Source organism: Babylonia areolata, chromosome 27 (genome assembly GCF_041734735.1).
Source record: "Babylonia areolata isolate BAREFJ2019XMU chromosome 27, ASM4173473v1, whole genome shotgun sequence".
NCBI lineage: Eukaryota > Metazoa > Mollusca > Gastropoda > Neogastropoda > Buccinidae > Babylonia > Babylonia areolata.
The window spans coordinates 29,194,725-29,209,724 of NC_134902.1; the positions used below are offsets into that span (position 1 = coordinate 29,194,725).

At 44.3% G+C, this 15,000-nt stretch overlaps 1 protein-coding gene and 1 long non-coding RNA gene across 3 annotated transcripts in view; one reads left to right on the forward strand and one right to left on the reverse strand.

The window, feature by feature from the left end:
* LOC143301409 (uncharacterized) overlaps window positions 1–15,000 on the forward strand; it is a 244,317-nt gene that overhangs the window by 9,944 nt on the left and 219,373 nt on the right. The window lies entirely within an intron of this gene.
* The window catches only part of LOC143301411 (uncharacterized), a 157,653-nt gene that overhangs the window by 1,088 nt on the left and 141,565 nt on the right, over window positions 1–15,000 (reverse strand). For both annotated transcript variants that reach the window (XR_013057778.1, XR_013057779.1), the window contains one exon: window positions 1–1,553. This exon is cut by the window's left edge and continues 1,088 nt beyond it. This is a non-coding gene — a long non-coding RNA (uncharacterized LOC143301411). The remainder of the gene's footprint in view (window positions 1,554–15,000) is intronic.

Genomic DNA, 15,000 nt, shown 5'->3' on the forward strand with positions numbered 1-15,000 from the left:
AGAACATATTAATGTCTATGGTCATTAGACAGATCATGGATTATAATCACAATAAACACCGTACAGAGCATAGATTATAATGCCAGTAATCATTTTAACAGAACATAACATACTGTATATAATCATTGTACAGAGCATATACTGTATCATCTATTGAACAGAACATATAAGCTATATGATCACTGAATAGAACATACATTATAATATCTCCAGCCATTGAATAAAGCAAATTATAATGTCTAGACCGACCATTAAACAGTACACGTTTAAAAATCTTTCTGGTCATGGAACAGTCCATAGACCATACAAGCGCTATACCAGTTAATCTGAGTATAATATAGATGACAATCTCTTAAAAACGATCGAACGAAACAGACTGTACGATCTCTATAACCATTGAACAGAACATTGATTACAGCCATCGAACAGGATAGAGACTGTACGATCTCTATAACAATTGAACAGAACATTGATTACAGCCATCGAACAGGATAGACACTGTACGATCTCTATAACAATTGAACAGAACATGGATTACAGCCATCGAACAGGATACAGGCTGTACGATCTCTATAACAATTGAACAGAACATTGATTACAGCCATCGAACAGGATAGAGACTGTACGATCTCTATAACCATTGAACAGAACATTGATTACAACCATCGAACAGGATAGAGACTGTACGATCTCTATAACCATTGAACAGATCATTGATTACAACCATCGAACAGGATACAGGCTGTACGATCTCTATAACCATTGAACAGAACATGGATTACAGCCATCGAACAGGATAGAGACTGTACGATCTCTATAACCATTGAACAGAACATTGATTACAGCCATCGAACAGGATAGAGACTGTACGATCTCTATGACAATTGAACAGAACATTGATTACAGCCATCGAACAGGATAGAGACTGTACGATCTCTATAACCATTGAACAGAACATTGATTACAACCATCGAACAGGATAGAGACTGTACGATCTCTATGACAATTGAACAGAACATTGATTACAGCCATCGAACAGGATAGAGACTGTACGATCTCTATAACAATTGAACAGAACATTGATTACAACCATCGAACAGGATAGAGACTGTACGATCTCTATAACAATTGAACAGAACATGGATTACAACCATCGAACAGGATAGAGACTGTACGATCTCTATAACAATTGAACAGATCATTGATTACAACCATCGAACAGGATAGAGACTGTACGATCTCTATAACAATTGAACAGATCATTGATTACAACCATCGAACAGGACACAGATTGTACGATCTCTGTAACTATCGAAGAGAACATTGATTACAACCATCGAGCAGGACACAGACTGTAACATCTAGGACCAATAATCAAAAGATATATAGAAGGTTACAATCTCGGCAATCAGCCGTCGAACAGAAAGACTGGTTGTGTACCACCTCCCCTGATGGATGGACGGGGTGGGGGCTGACGACAGCAGTTTATCACTGATGTCAAGGGTCCACGGGACTTGACCCAACCCGGTACGTCGGCACGTCAGCCGCTGCACCTGTGAACAGCAACATGAATGTGATGTTAACGATTTAGTAGGTGGTGAAATGCTTCGGTTACTAGAGAAAGGGAGTATTCGGTTCAGATGCGCTGGAATGCATTATTATTATTTTTGTTGCTGCAATTTTGATTTTTTTTCTTTCAAAAAGCGGGTGTAGCGAAGCGTATAATGATCAGTCCATACGTTCTGATGCCTCCTTCAAACTGAATTTGAACATGTAGTGACTTGAATGTTTGTGAAGAGAGTGTGTGAAAGTAGTGGTGGTGGTGGTGGTGGTGGTGGTGGTGTGTGTGTGTGTGTGTGTGTGTGTGTGTGTGTGTGTGTGTGTGTGTTACGTGGTGTGATCAAAAGAGGGAGATAGAGAAAGCTAAATATAATCCCCAAATTGAAACAGTCACTAAATATTAGATTAAAAACAACTACAACAACAAAAAAGAAGAAACAACCAAATAAACAAGGACAACAACAACAACAACAACAACATTAAACGTCATGAGAAACAGTAGCTCGGCACCCCCACCTTAACCCTCATCCGTACTCTGTCCTCGTATCCCCAACATCCCATCGACCAATACATATGCCCATGTATCATAGGGATGGATGTTTTTCGTGTGTTCTGTCTCGTTTGGTGTCTGAACAGGGTCCCCTTGTGGACAGAACCTTATACAGCTAGTCCCTCATGGGGGGGCGGGAGGGGGGGGGGAGAACGTGTGACAAGACACAGCTGCTGATGCTCACCCTCTCCCCCACTCTCTGTTCCCCCAACCACCACCACCACCCCTTACACCACCCATTCATCAGTATCCCCTTCACCTCTTCCAAGCTCCGCATCACACACACCCCTCCCCTTCCCCCCACACTTCTCCTTTTCCGATCCGATATATGGGGATTCTCATTTGTTCCTGTGTCCAGTTAGTGTTACATACCCTGCAGTGTACTTAAGTAATACAATGTGTCTGTATCCTTATAAAAGCAGCATCCTATCTCGCCACACCAGACAAATACCCCTCCCCCCGGAAAGGAATGCATATAGCCAATGAAACTTTGGTGGGTTTTTTTTTGTTAGTTTTTCTGTTTGATTTTTATTATTTATTAGTCATCTCATCACGGACATGTTACGTTCACGTTATGCGTGTACTTTTATTTATAGAAGCTGTCAAGGAAGAAAGAAAGAAAGAAAAATAAAGAACGAGAGATTGAAAGAAACAAAGAAGAAAAGACAAGAAGGGGGAGGAGGAGGAGGGGGTGATGTGGTAGTGGTGGTGGTACTTGTAATAGTGATGATAGTGGTGATGCATAGGTACTAGCAGCAGTAGTAGTGGTATTGAGTTGTGCAGGCATTTATTTGATAATTTCAAGTAGTTCCAATAGCATACATTAATGCAGTCAAGCTACAACAGTTTTTGTTGTCTTTCATGCGTTAACAAATATTCATTCACTCGTGAAGACCATACTCGTGGACGTCCTTCTCCTTCTGCAGTCGTTTGCTGCAACTCCCACGTTCACCCGTATACATGCACGAGTTGGATTTTTAGGCGCTTGGCCGTATAGACAACCACACTCCGTTTTCGGGGTTTGTGCATGCTGAGGGATTAGGCACAAGCAGAGTTGTACTTCTGTTGAACTGGGAGATCGGAAAAAATCTTTACCCCAGACCTACCAGGTCCCGTGAGTGGGATTCGATCCCAGGTCCGTCAGACTGACAGTCCATAGCTTCAACCACTCAGCTGTTGCTCCCGTTTTTTGTTTTTTTGTTTTTAAGGATGTGAGATGAGGTTTCTTGGGAAAACCCTGGGGCTAGGAATCACGCACTCTTCCAGCGAATTCAGTTCCTGCAGGAAGACTATGTTTAATTGATATGTGGAATGATATTGCGGAAGGTTATAAGATAACATATTCTGTTGTTGTTTTTTTCCCCCACGCGCATTGTTATTTTGTGAATTGAGCAATGCCGCGTGTTGTTGTCGGCTTAATTTAATTATTATTATTATTATTTTATAGTTGTTGTTTTATGATTCTAAAGTATTTATTTGTTTAGTCAGAAGTATTGAAACCGCGATAGGTAGATGCCTCTCTCTTCTGTTCACGCTGCTTCCTTCACGTCACCCACATTCACCCCCCTTCCTCTGTACATCTGTCCGTCTCTCTCCCTCATTCTGGGCGTTTCCCTGCTTACCCCTTACCCTCATGTCTATCTCTGTCTCTCTTTCTCTCTCTCTCTCTCTCTCTCTCTCAGTGTTTCTCCCTCCCTTTCAATCTTCTGTGTGTTAAAGAGAAGGTTTTGTTATGATGAAGAAAATCTGGAGTGTTATGTGGAACACTTTATTATGATTAAAAAGGAATCCAATGTGTGGTCTCTGTTAAGATAGATAAGAGTTGTCAGTACAACACACACACACACACACACACACACACATATAACACACACGCGCGCACACACACACACACACACACACACACATATATATATATATATATAACATACCTGCTATTTTACTCTTTGTATGCTTCGACAGCATTTACGCAAAAAAAAAAAAAAGAGAAGGAAATTACTGATGTGGGTCATAAAGACGGAAAACTCGTGTGCGCTGCAACCCGTTACAAACTGAACACGATTCTGCTCTTTTATCAGACGTGTAGAATTAATATAATGAATTATGCAGCCGTTGTACTGAAACCCCCCCACCGTGGTGTACTGGATACACTGAATCCCCAAACTCCCTTTGGACACCCCCATGTTGATAACCTAAGGGAGTGCAGCAATGCAAATACTCCAATTATGGTAATTGTGACTTCCTTTATGAATAGTCAGCAGAGCTGATGGCACCACGTGGCTCGAAAACGTAAAACATGGTGACTCCGGCAATTAAGGTGTAGGCTATATCATTTGGTAAGGTGTGAGGGAGGGAGGGAGGTAGGGAGGAGAGAGTGATGGCCTTGTGGGGTAGACGGGATGAAGGTGGATGTTAGGCGCGGTGGGTGTGAAGAAATTTCTCCCTTCCTTTATTTATTTATTTATTTTATTTTTTTACAGAAAGCCTCTAGTTCGGTTAAGAATGGGACACGCATACACGAACGACACACACACACACACACACAACACACACACACACACATACGCCAGTTCAGCGCACGCGCACAACATATACACCACGCACACACACACACAACACAACACACACACAACACACCACACCACACATGTAAACACACACACACAACACACACACACACACACACACACACACACACACACACACACCCCACACACTACACACACACAACTACACCATCACACACACACACACACAACAACACAACCAGACACATATCCAACAACTAACACCAGATCACAACAACACACACAATACAGAAGACACGACATGCACCCACACCCCTGCAAAAGAATCAAGAACAATCAATTCTTACCACTTTGGCAGGAGGAGTCACACCAACACAACACACACACACACACACACACACACACACACACACACACACACACACACACACACACACACACACACACACACACACACACACACACACACACACACACACACACACACACACACACACACACACACACACACACACACACACACACACACACACACACACACACACACACACACACACACACACACACACACACACACACACACACACACACACACACACACATTCACACACGTACACACACTGAGATGCTTCAGCTCACACACACAAACACAAGCATAGCACTTCAAATATAACTCAGAGTCAAAAGACGTCATATTAAAGAATGGACACTGACATGCACCCACACGCGCCTGCAAGAAAGAATCAAGAAAATGCAATTCTTTGACCCCTGTTGGGGCATGGAGGAGGGTCACACCGACTAAGACTTAGACACACACACACAGACACACACACAGACACACACACACACACACATATACACACACAGACACAGACACACAGAGACACACACAGACACACAGACACAGACACACACACACACACACACACACACACATACACACACAGACAGAGACACACACAGACAGACACACACAGACACGCACAGACACACACACACACACACACACACACACAGATACACAGACACACACACTGTCAAACAAACGTGCACACAGTCACACAAATTCAGAATCACACACGCACGTGTGTGTGTGTGTGTGTGTGTGTGTGTGTGTGTGTGTGTGTGCGCGCGCGCACGTGCGTGCGTGTGTATTGTTTGTGTGTGTGTGTTTGTGGGTGTGTGTGGATGGGTGGGTAGGAGACCGGAGGGGGATGGAAAAGCGAAACAAAGAGAAACAGAGTCAGAGACAGAGACACAAAGATAGAGACTTTGGCGTCGAGGGTATGGTATATAGTAGAGGGATTGGGCCATGTTTGTTGACCGAGACACATGCAGTTGAAGACACTTGACCCGGGCGTCATTTTAGACGTGTTTCTGTGACTCATATCATTGCCAGACAACCACTCCAGAAAAAAATTCCTTAAGGAAAAGGAGGAATTGTGTCTTGGAATGTTCAGAAAGCGTGAGAAAAAAACAACAATGACGAAAAGAGAGAAACAAAGAACGGGAGGGGGAAGTAGCACGATTCTGCGCCATCGATTATCATTCTGATTTGATGTATTTTTTTTTTGGTAATCATCTTCAATTCCAAGGTTAATTTCTTTCGTAAGATATGTTCAGTGTCAGTAGTGCAACGTTCGTCGACTTGACTTTAAGTGGGTGATGTATTATTTGGTAGTGTACTTTGCTGTGCTGTTGTGTGATGTACTGAGCTGTGCTATACTGTTCTGTGATATGCTGTGCTGTATTGTTCTGTACTGTTCTATACTGAACTGCTATGTGACGTATTGTAGGCACGATAGTGCGTTGAACTGTATAATTATTCATAACAATGGTCTTTTCTTTCAGGTGTTTGGGAAACCGGAAACCTGAATGATATGATAAGAATGCTGATGTTTCCCATATCAAACAGGCAGTTTTACAAAGGTAGCTGTTTTGTCATGTGAAGAAAAAAAAAGTTTGTTTGCATTGTGTCATATTGTTTGTTTAAGGAGAGAAAGACACACAGGGGTCCACGTTTTATCTGTTGGAAGATAGGCGTTTAACTCACTCACTACGGCCAGTCCTCTCTTTTCCTCTACACAGACCCCTCGGATGTCCAGTGGGTGTCTGAATGACCCAATCTTTAGCTTCCGTCGTCAGAATTGTGGTATTCTTTGTCAACATTCACCTCGTCAGTATAAGAGCCTTCCGCTTGCAATATTTTGATGATGGTAACTGAGGTGAAACGCTGTTAACGTCGTCTCTTTCGCCGTTCGTATGGAGAGAGTTAAACATCCAGCTTTGAACGCAGACTTATCTTGACACGCATGCACGTACACGCGAATACCAGAACAAGGAAGCACACACACACACACACACACACACACACACACAGAGTTTTCTACTCTGTATAAGGGGCTAATGTTTATGACTTCACATGGTAAAGGCGCCTTTAAAAAATATTGTTCATTATTTATCACCCTCCTCTCACGTTCCCCCTCCATATTGTAGATCTCAGTGCTACACACATGCACACACACACACACACACACACACACACACACACACAAGCACACAAGCACACACACACATACACACGCACTCTCTCCCTCTCTCTCTCTCGATAAGAAAGCAACAGTATATATATGTATATTTTATTATTTATTTTTTAAATTTTTTTATACGTATGTATGATACTCTATCTTTCTGTCTCTCTCTCTCTCCCTCACACAGACATACACACCCGCGCGCATTCAGAATCACTCTCAATCATCCTCCCTCGTCCCCCCCCCCCCCCTGATACAAACGCGTGCTGCACGCGCACACGTCCGAAACATTGTATTGTGTATGATGCCTTCTTTCCATGGGCACTGTATGATATACGTGAAGCCATTTAACACCTGTTCAGCCCGGGAGAATTGGATATAGGATGATTAATGTTTTTTTGCCGTCAGTGACTCAGACCTGGCGAATGTTGTATATGTTCAGAAACACAACGGGATACATAGGAAGTAAAGGGGGAGAGGGGCCTGGCAGAAAGGTAAGGGAGAAGGGGCCGTGGTTAGACTAAAGCTACAAACTATTTGACCTGAAGGGCGAAAGCTGACGGGTCGTCAAACTCACCCCACCATCTCTTTACTCAGGTGAATGGAACTGATAGGTGGTGTTGTGGAGAATGGCTGCAGGAGATTACTGTGTGTGTGTGTTTTCTTTTCTTGTGTTCGACACAGTCCGGAAACATTATCCCTTTTTTTTTTTTTTTAAAGATTTTATTTTGGAGGGGCTCCACCTCCTGTGATGTGATGTAAAGTGTCTGTGTGTATGTGTTGGGGGAGGGGAGGAGTGCGGGGAGGGGGGGCGTGTGGGGGGGGGGGGGGTATCGTTTTCAGCCGTTCTGTATATCATGGCCCATGATTCATACTCAGATCAATTTTCGAATGAGACGGCAATGAAAACAGGTGAAGTGAAGAGTACGGTATAGACATACCCATGTTGTTCAATCTTTCGAAATGTCTGCGAACATACCCCCCCACGCCCCCTCCTCTCTCTCTCTCTCTCTCTCTTGAATGTCATGTGTGTACTTCTATAACCTTTCGAGTATTTTGATTTCATTTCTCTTTGCCCTGAGGGCTGGATTGTAAAAAAGCATGTGCATGCTTATTCCACTTCCCTCATTAAAAAAAAAAAGGTTCGTTCGTTCGTTCGTTCTCTCTCCTGCGATCCTCAACAGCAGACCACCAGTATTGTGCGTATGTACACCGGTAGATATCACTTTGTGTTCCTTATGAAGTGCAGAGGAATGCTTTGAACAGCGTAAATGTGTATAGGGGAGGGAAGGGAGGAAGGGTGTTTTTCACTTGGAGACATGAGCGTGTTGCTTACGTCATTAAAACATTCGACTCTCTCTCTCTCTCTGCAACCCCCCCCCCCCCCCCCGGCCCCCTCCCCTGTCCTCCCCCCCCCCCCCCCATTATATAGATAACGAAAAAAAAAGAAAGAAAAAAGTTGAAGACCATTTAGTGATATCGATAGCTTTCTTCTTGGTGGAATAGTGACATGGAGCCGGATTTCCGGCAAACAACCGGTAAATGCAGTCAGTGTGATGTGCACCACTCATAACCAGAGGTGATTTCTTGTACGTGTACTTCCATTTCTTTGGCAACGGAAAAAAAAAGAAAGAAAAAAACCCCCAACAAACACGGTTATCATTTCTAAGCCAGTGAATAAATGCTATGTTTTGGCTGAAACATTGATCGTTCAAACGCATTTTTCAAGCTGTTGATGGTGCACGTGTGCTTTTGCGACAGCCGATATGAAAAACCAGACAGGCCATATGCCACCTGCCTATTTTCAATCATCAAGATTTTTTTTTTTAACATTAACTCCCTCAGTACGGCCAGTCCTCTCTTCTCCTCTACACAGACCCCTCGGATGTCCAGTGGGTGTCTGAATGACCCAACCTTTAGCTTCCGTCGTCAGAATTGTGGTATTCTTTGTCAGCATTCACGTCTTCAGTATAAGAGCCTTCTGCTTGCAATATTTTGTTGATGGTAATTGGGGTGAAACGCTGTTAACGTCGTCTCTTTCGCCGTTCGTATGGAGAGAGTTAAACGCAAAGTTACTTGCTTTTATGAGGTGGTGTTGAACTTGTTGTGAAGTCTGTGTGTCCGCGTAATTGTTATGAACACAATGATGGGATGACGAGTTCATAACAACAATGTCCAGTTTTAAACAAGGAAGATACCTTGGGTCACCGTATACTGCAGTTATAGCGAAATAAACCCAAGACATCACACGTGTAATAAAAGTGACATAAACACACATCACTGGAAAAAATTATTATGAAACTTTTTAATTAAATTAAATTATTTTTTTTTTTTTTTTTTTTTTTTTTTACATAAGGAAAGGGTGTTAGCAAACCCACATACATCCTCTCTCTCACTCTCTTTCTCTCTCTCTCTCACAGACAAACAGACAGAGACAGACAGACAGACAGACCCCCTCACCCCCCTCACACCCCTCGCAACCCCCCTCCCCGCCCACACACGCACACAGAGCAACCATGTTAACTCTCGGTGCTGTCTTTTTAAAAAAAAACAAACCATGCAGGCATCGTGAACTTAACAGAGTCGGCATCAATGACCTCCTTTCCAAACATATATCTCAGTGGTCGGGATACATAAACATAGCTCGTGAGCTAAAATAATCTATTTGTCTGCCTGTCTGTCTGTCTGTCTGTTGGTGATTTATGACGCTGTTTGTGTCGAGATGTGGTTCTTTCTCTATGTTTTGGTCTGTCTGTGAACGTCTGTCAATGATGATTTATGATCCTGTCTGTGTATTTAGTTTGGGTATGTATGGGGAAATGTGTGTTGTTGTGATGTGACATTTGTGGCATTATCGAGCATGCACGTCCGTGTAAGCACACGTAGACACAGACACGCGCCCACTATCACACACGCGCTCGTACACACACACACACACACACACGCACTCGTACACACGCACACATATTTGTCAGCGCGTTCGCGTGCGCAAACACACACATACGCACACACACATACACACACACACGATTATGCATATTCCTGTTCAGACATGCCCGCGTACAGTGATCCTGCGTATGAACACACACACACACACACACACACACACGCACACACACACACACACACACACACACCCCACAAAGATCATAAGATCGTGTCACGGGTCCTCGTCTTTACAGTTGGACTGTCGTCTAAATGGCCAATAGTTCACAGCTTTTTAGTCACTGTAGGCAGTTGTTGTTCGGTCCCTTACTTTGATATTAATCACTTGAGTCAACATTGTGGTAGCGCTTTGGTGGTATTCGTCTTTGCACAACCGTTGGTGACGGTGGAAGGTTATGGGGGTTGGCAAAAGGTTCCCCCATACCCCCAGAACCCTCCCGGCTATATAGTTAGTTGGTGTGGGGTTTTATTGGGTATGTTGTGTGTGTGTGTGTGTGTGTGTGTGTGTGTTGCGTGTGTTTGCGTGTGTGTGTGTGTGTGTGTGTGTGTGTGTGTGTGTGTGTTCGCGCGCATTCACACACACACGATCTCTCTCTCTTACGATTTGTCCCCGTTTCTCAGTCACACAATTATAGCGAAACACACAGCCTCCCACAGACATGTATCAGACACACACCCTTCCCCCCCCCCGCCCCGCCCCTCTCTCACACAGTCATACGTGCACACATACATACCTCCTTGACCATCAGCCTCCCCCCCCCCCACTCTCGCCCCCCCCCCTCCCTACATTAATCACAATGTCATTGCAATCAAATTTGGAATCTGCTGAGTAATATCATACTGTAAGCTACCAACCACAACTATCTGTACCCGCGGATGCTCATTTCAGTGTCACCTTTGTATGTAGGTATGTCCATGTAGAAAGATGTTCCGGCCATGTAGATTTTCCCCTTATGTTTACATTGACAATTTATCTGTCCGTCAAACATAATGTTTAGCTCAGATCGAAACAGATCAGATCAACCTGATTGATCAGATCAGATACCCCCGAAAACGGAGTATGGCTGCCTACATGGCGGGGTAAAAAAAAAAACGGTCATACACGTAAAAGCCCACTCGTGTGCATACGAGTGAATGTGGGAGTTGCAGCCCACGAACGAAGAAGAAGAAGAAGAAGAAGATCAGATCAGATTAAGTTCAGTCAAATCATTCTCGATTAAATCAGAATCAAATCAAATTTGACTGAATAACCGAACGTGTCAGATATCAAGTCAGAAAAAAAAGGTCAAAATCTGGTCACATCTCTTCTGACCAAAATCAGACTAGATCACGTCCAGTATAACAACGATTAAAACGAGAATTACCTTAAGTTGAAGAATGATCAGAGTTATGGAAGGAAAGAAATATTTCAGAGTCTGCGCATGCTCTCTGGGCCAATCAGTTTGGGGCCCTGTAGATCCTGGTTTTTCTTCTTCTTCTTCGTTCGTGGGCTGCAACTCCCACGTTCACTCGTATGCACACGAGTGGGATTTTACGTGTATGACCGTTTTTACCCCCGCCATGTAGGCAGCCATACTCCGCTTTCGGGGGTGTGCATGCTGGGTATGTTCTTGTTTCCATAACCCACCGAACGCTGACATGGATTACAGGATCTTTAACGTGCGTATTTGATCTTCTGCTTGCATATACACACGAAGGAGGTTCAGGCACTAGCAGGTCTGCACATATGTTGACCTGGGAGATCGTAAAAATCTCCATCCTTTACCCACCAGGCGCCGTCACCGTGATTCGAACCCGGGACCCTCAGATTGAAAGTGCAACGCTTTAACCACTCGGCTATTGCGCCCGTCTGATCCTGGTTTTTAAAAATTCGGAAGAATGACAGGGTGGTTCTGTATTTGTCAAGACGAAGGTTGGAAGCATAATTACCGCAGGGCCCAGTTGGACGTAAAAACGGAATGATTCCTTGTTCAGACGGCATTATGACGAAACCTCTTCAGACCAGATTCGGTTTTGAGATGAAAATCAGATCTAATCACATTTGACTTAATAATCAAACGAATCACAAATCAAACCGACAATGTGATCTGAGTGGACAAAAAGTCATGATCAGGTAAAAAAACCGACTCCTCAAATTAGATATGACATGACCACCAAACTGGCCAAACCGCGTGTTTTGTAAATGAACAGACCACCAGCATCACCTTTCTATTCCTCAAAGTCCAGCTTGGAATTGAGCCCATTGCACCTGCAGCGATCAAGCTAGCGCCGTTGACTAAAGAACACGTCAGCTCCACAGTTGCAAACATTAGGCGCGCGCGCGCGCACACACACACACACACACACACACACAGAGAATAGGCCAAACACACAAACAAACACAGACACTCACAACTACACACACACACACGCGCGCGCGCGCGCACGCCAGCCTAACGTCGGCACCGTCCTGTAGTGAAGTGCCTGTGATGAAGTTCCAGAATGAAGATGAGAAAAAGACGGTCTGCCAGAGACGATCTTTGAAGTTAATGAAGTAAGCAGTTAAGAGCTGCAATGTTCGAACACTTTTGACATTGCGTCTGTGGGTCAAGTTGAAAACAGCCGCTCTCTCTCTCTCTCTCTCTCTCTCTCTCTGTCTCTCTCTCTCTGTGCGTGCGTGCGTGGGTGTGATGTGTTTGGTATTTCCGGTAAGCGTTGGAGTGAGAACAGCGGGGTTGTTTGTGTGGTTTGCTTTGTGGTTTTTTTTTGTTTGTTTGTTTGTTTGTTGTTTTTTGTTTGTTTGTTTCATTCTGCATGAGTAGGTCTTTATTTATTTATTTTGGTTTATGTTTGTGTATATGCAGCGATATGTTGTGCATGGAATATTTCATTGTTAAATATCTCTTATGTGCCATCAGGTGACAGGGAATGGCTGTAGTCAGGGATGAGCAGCAAAACAGTGGCATGTAAATGACCTTTAGACAGATAGACAAGACACTGAGATGGACGGAAAGCTGGGGTGGGGTGTGGGGGTGGGGGTGCTGGAGGGGTGGGGAGCGGATAGACAGACAGACAGGTAGACAGTAAGGTAGACAGGGCAGGCAGGCAGCCTTAGAAATGAAGACATGGGACCCCTTATTTGTCCTAATATTTTTTTTCCTTTCAAATCTGCACAGGACTGGTTGCTGGGGTTTTATTAACTTTTTTTTTTTTCCTTTTTATATTATGTTTGTTTCCTTTGTAACTGGTTTCCCAAGACGTGAAAATGTCTTTTCACCATTTGAACTAACACACACACACATACACACACATACACACACACACACACACACACACACCGTGTCCAACAGTAGTACCACCCCTTCATTCCCTCATCCCCTCACCCACTCCTTCTCTCAACCCCATTAACTCAAATGCACACACACACACACACACACACACACACACACACACACACACACACACACACAAATACACGCGTGCGCGCGCGTTCACGCACACACGCAGAGATTTGCATCCGGAAGCCCACAAACATTTCAAATAAATTGCTTCAAGACGGATTTCGCCTCTACCTAATCATGTTCACACGAACCTCTGTGCATGAGTGCAGATGTAGCAATAACGCAACGCATTAGCCTAACCGGTTGAACAAGATCGGCGCTGTTGTCAGCAAAACAAAATGTTTGTTTCGTTGGGCACGTGAAGTTGAGTCAAGTTGGCGTACACACACACTTGCGTGCGCACAAACATATATATATATACATGCATACATAATTATATACATATATACATACGTACACACCGCGCGCAAGCGCGTACACACACACGGACTTACACACACATAAACAGACATGCACGCACATAAATACGCAAATACGTACATACACACACAAAACAACATGCACATGCACACATAGATACACCTACATGTGTGTGTGTGTGTGAATACAAGCGCGCGGGCGTATTCAGAGCAAATGCAAAACGGACATTTCGCTCAACTCACAGTGTGCATAATCATAGAAAACCTCAATTCACAGTTTGCGTGTGTGCATTCATGCACACACGTAATATGTGTGTGTGTTCACGCGTGCGCGCATAATTTAGGATGGGGACGTGCCGTGGCCTCAGTTGTGTCAGCTCTGGTGCTCTCTCTTTTTTTTATTTTATTTTTTTTTTTTAGTGACATACACAAGAAAGGGCGTTCATGTCTACGCGTACATGCTTGTACGATCTTCCAATTTTTTCCCCACACTTTTGAAAGGTGAAAGGCGTGCTCTGTTGAAAAGTACAACGCTTCTCTGTTTCTCCTCCAGAAGGGAAGCTTGCTACCTATTGGTACCCCCCCAGTTCAGTATGGAAAGACTGGTGTGACTTCGATCACCAAGAAGGTGATTGTGGTGAGGGGGGGAGAGTGGTGATGAGGGGAGGAGCTGTGGGTGGGGTGTATGGGGGTTGGAGGAGAGGGGCTGTGTCGATAGAATAGAAAGGGGTGGGTGAGGGATGGAGTGGAAGGGGCAAGGGGGTTAGGGGGTAGGGGGCAGGGTTCGTTGGGGGGGGGCTAGAAATTCTTGCGTGCTTGCTTTGTGTGTATTGCTCGCTTTGTATTGCCTCCAATGCCCGAGGCTCTGCCCCTCCCCTCCCCCCCCCCCCCCCGCGCCCCCCCAGCCTCCTCCCTCCCCTCCCCCCCTCTCCTTTGTTGTGTGGAATGACTTGTGATCGTGAGGACATTACATAAAAGCTTTTGTCACCTCTGGTGCGGTGTGGGATTTTTTTTTCTGTTCGTCTGTGGTGCAGGGTTTTGTTGTGTGTGTGTGTTCTGAAGTTCCTGTTTCGCCTTTTATCTACTGTTGGTTACTAACTGGAGCTGGCAAATATTTTGTTGTTGTTGATGCTGCTGTTGCAGAAT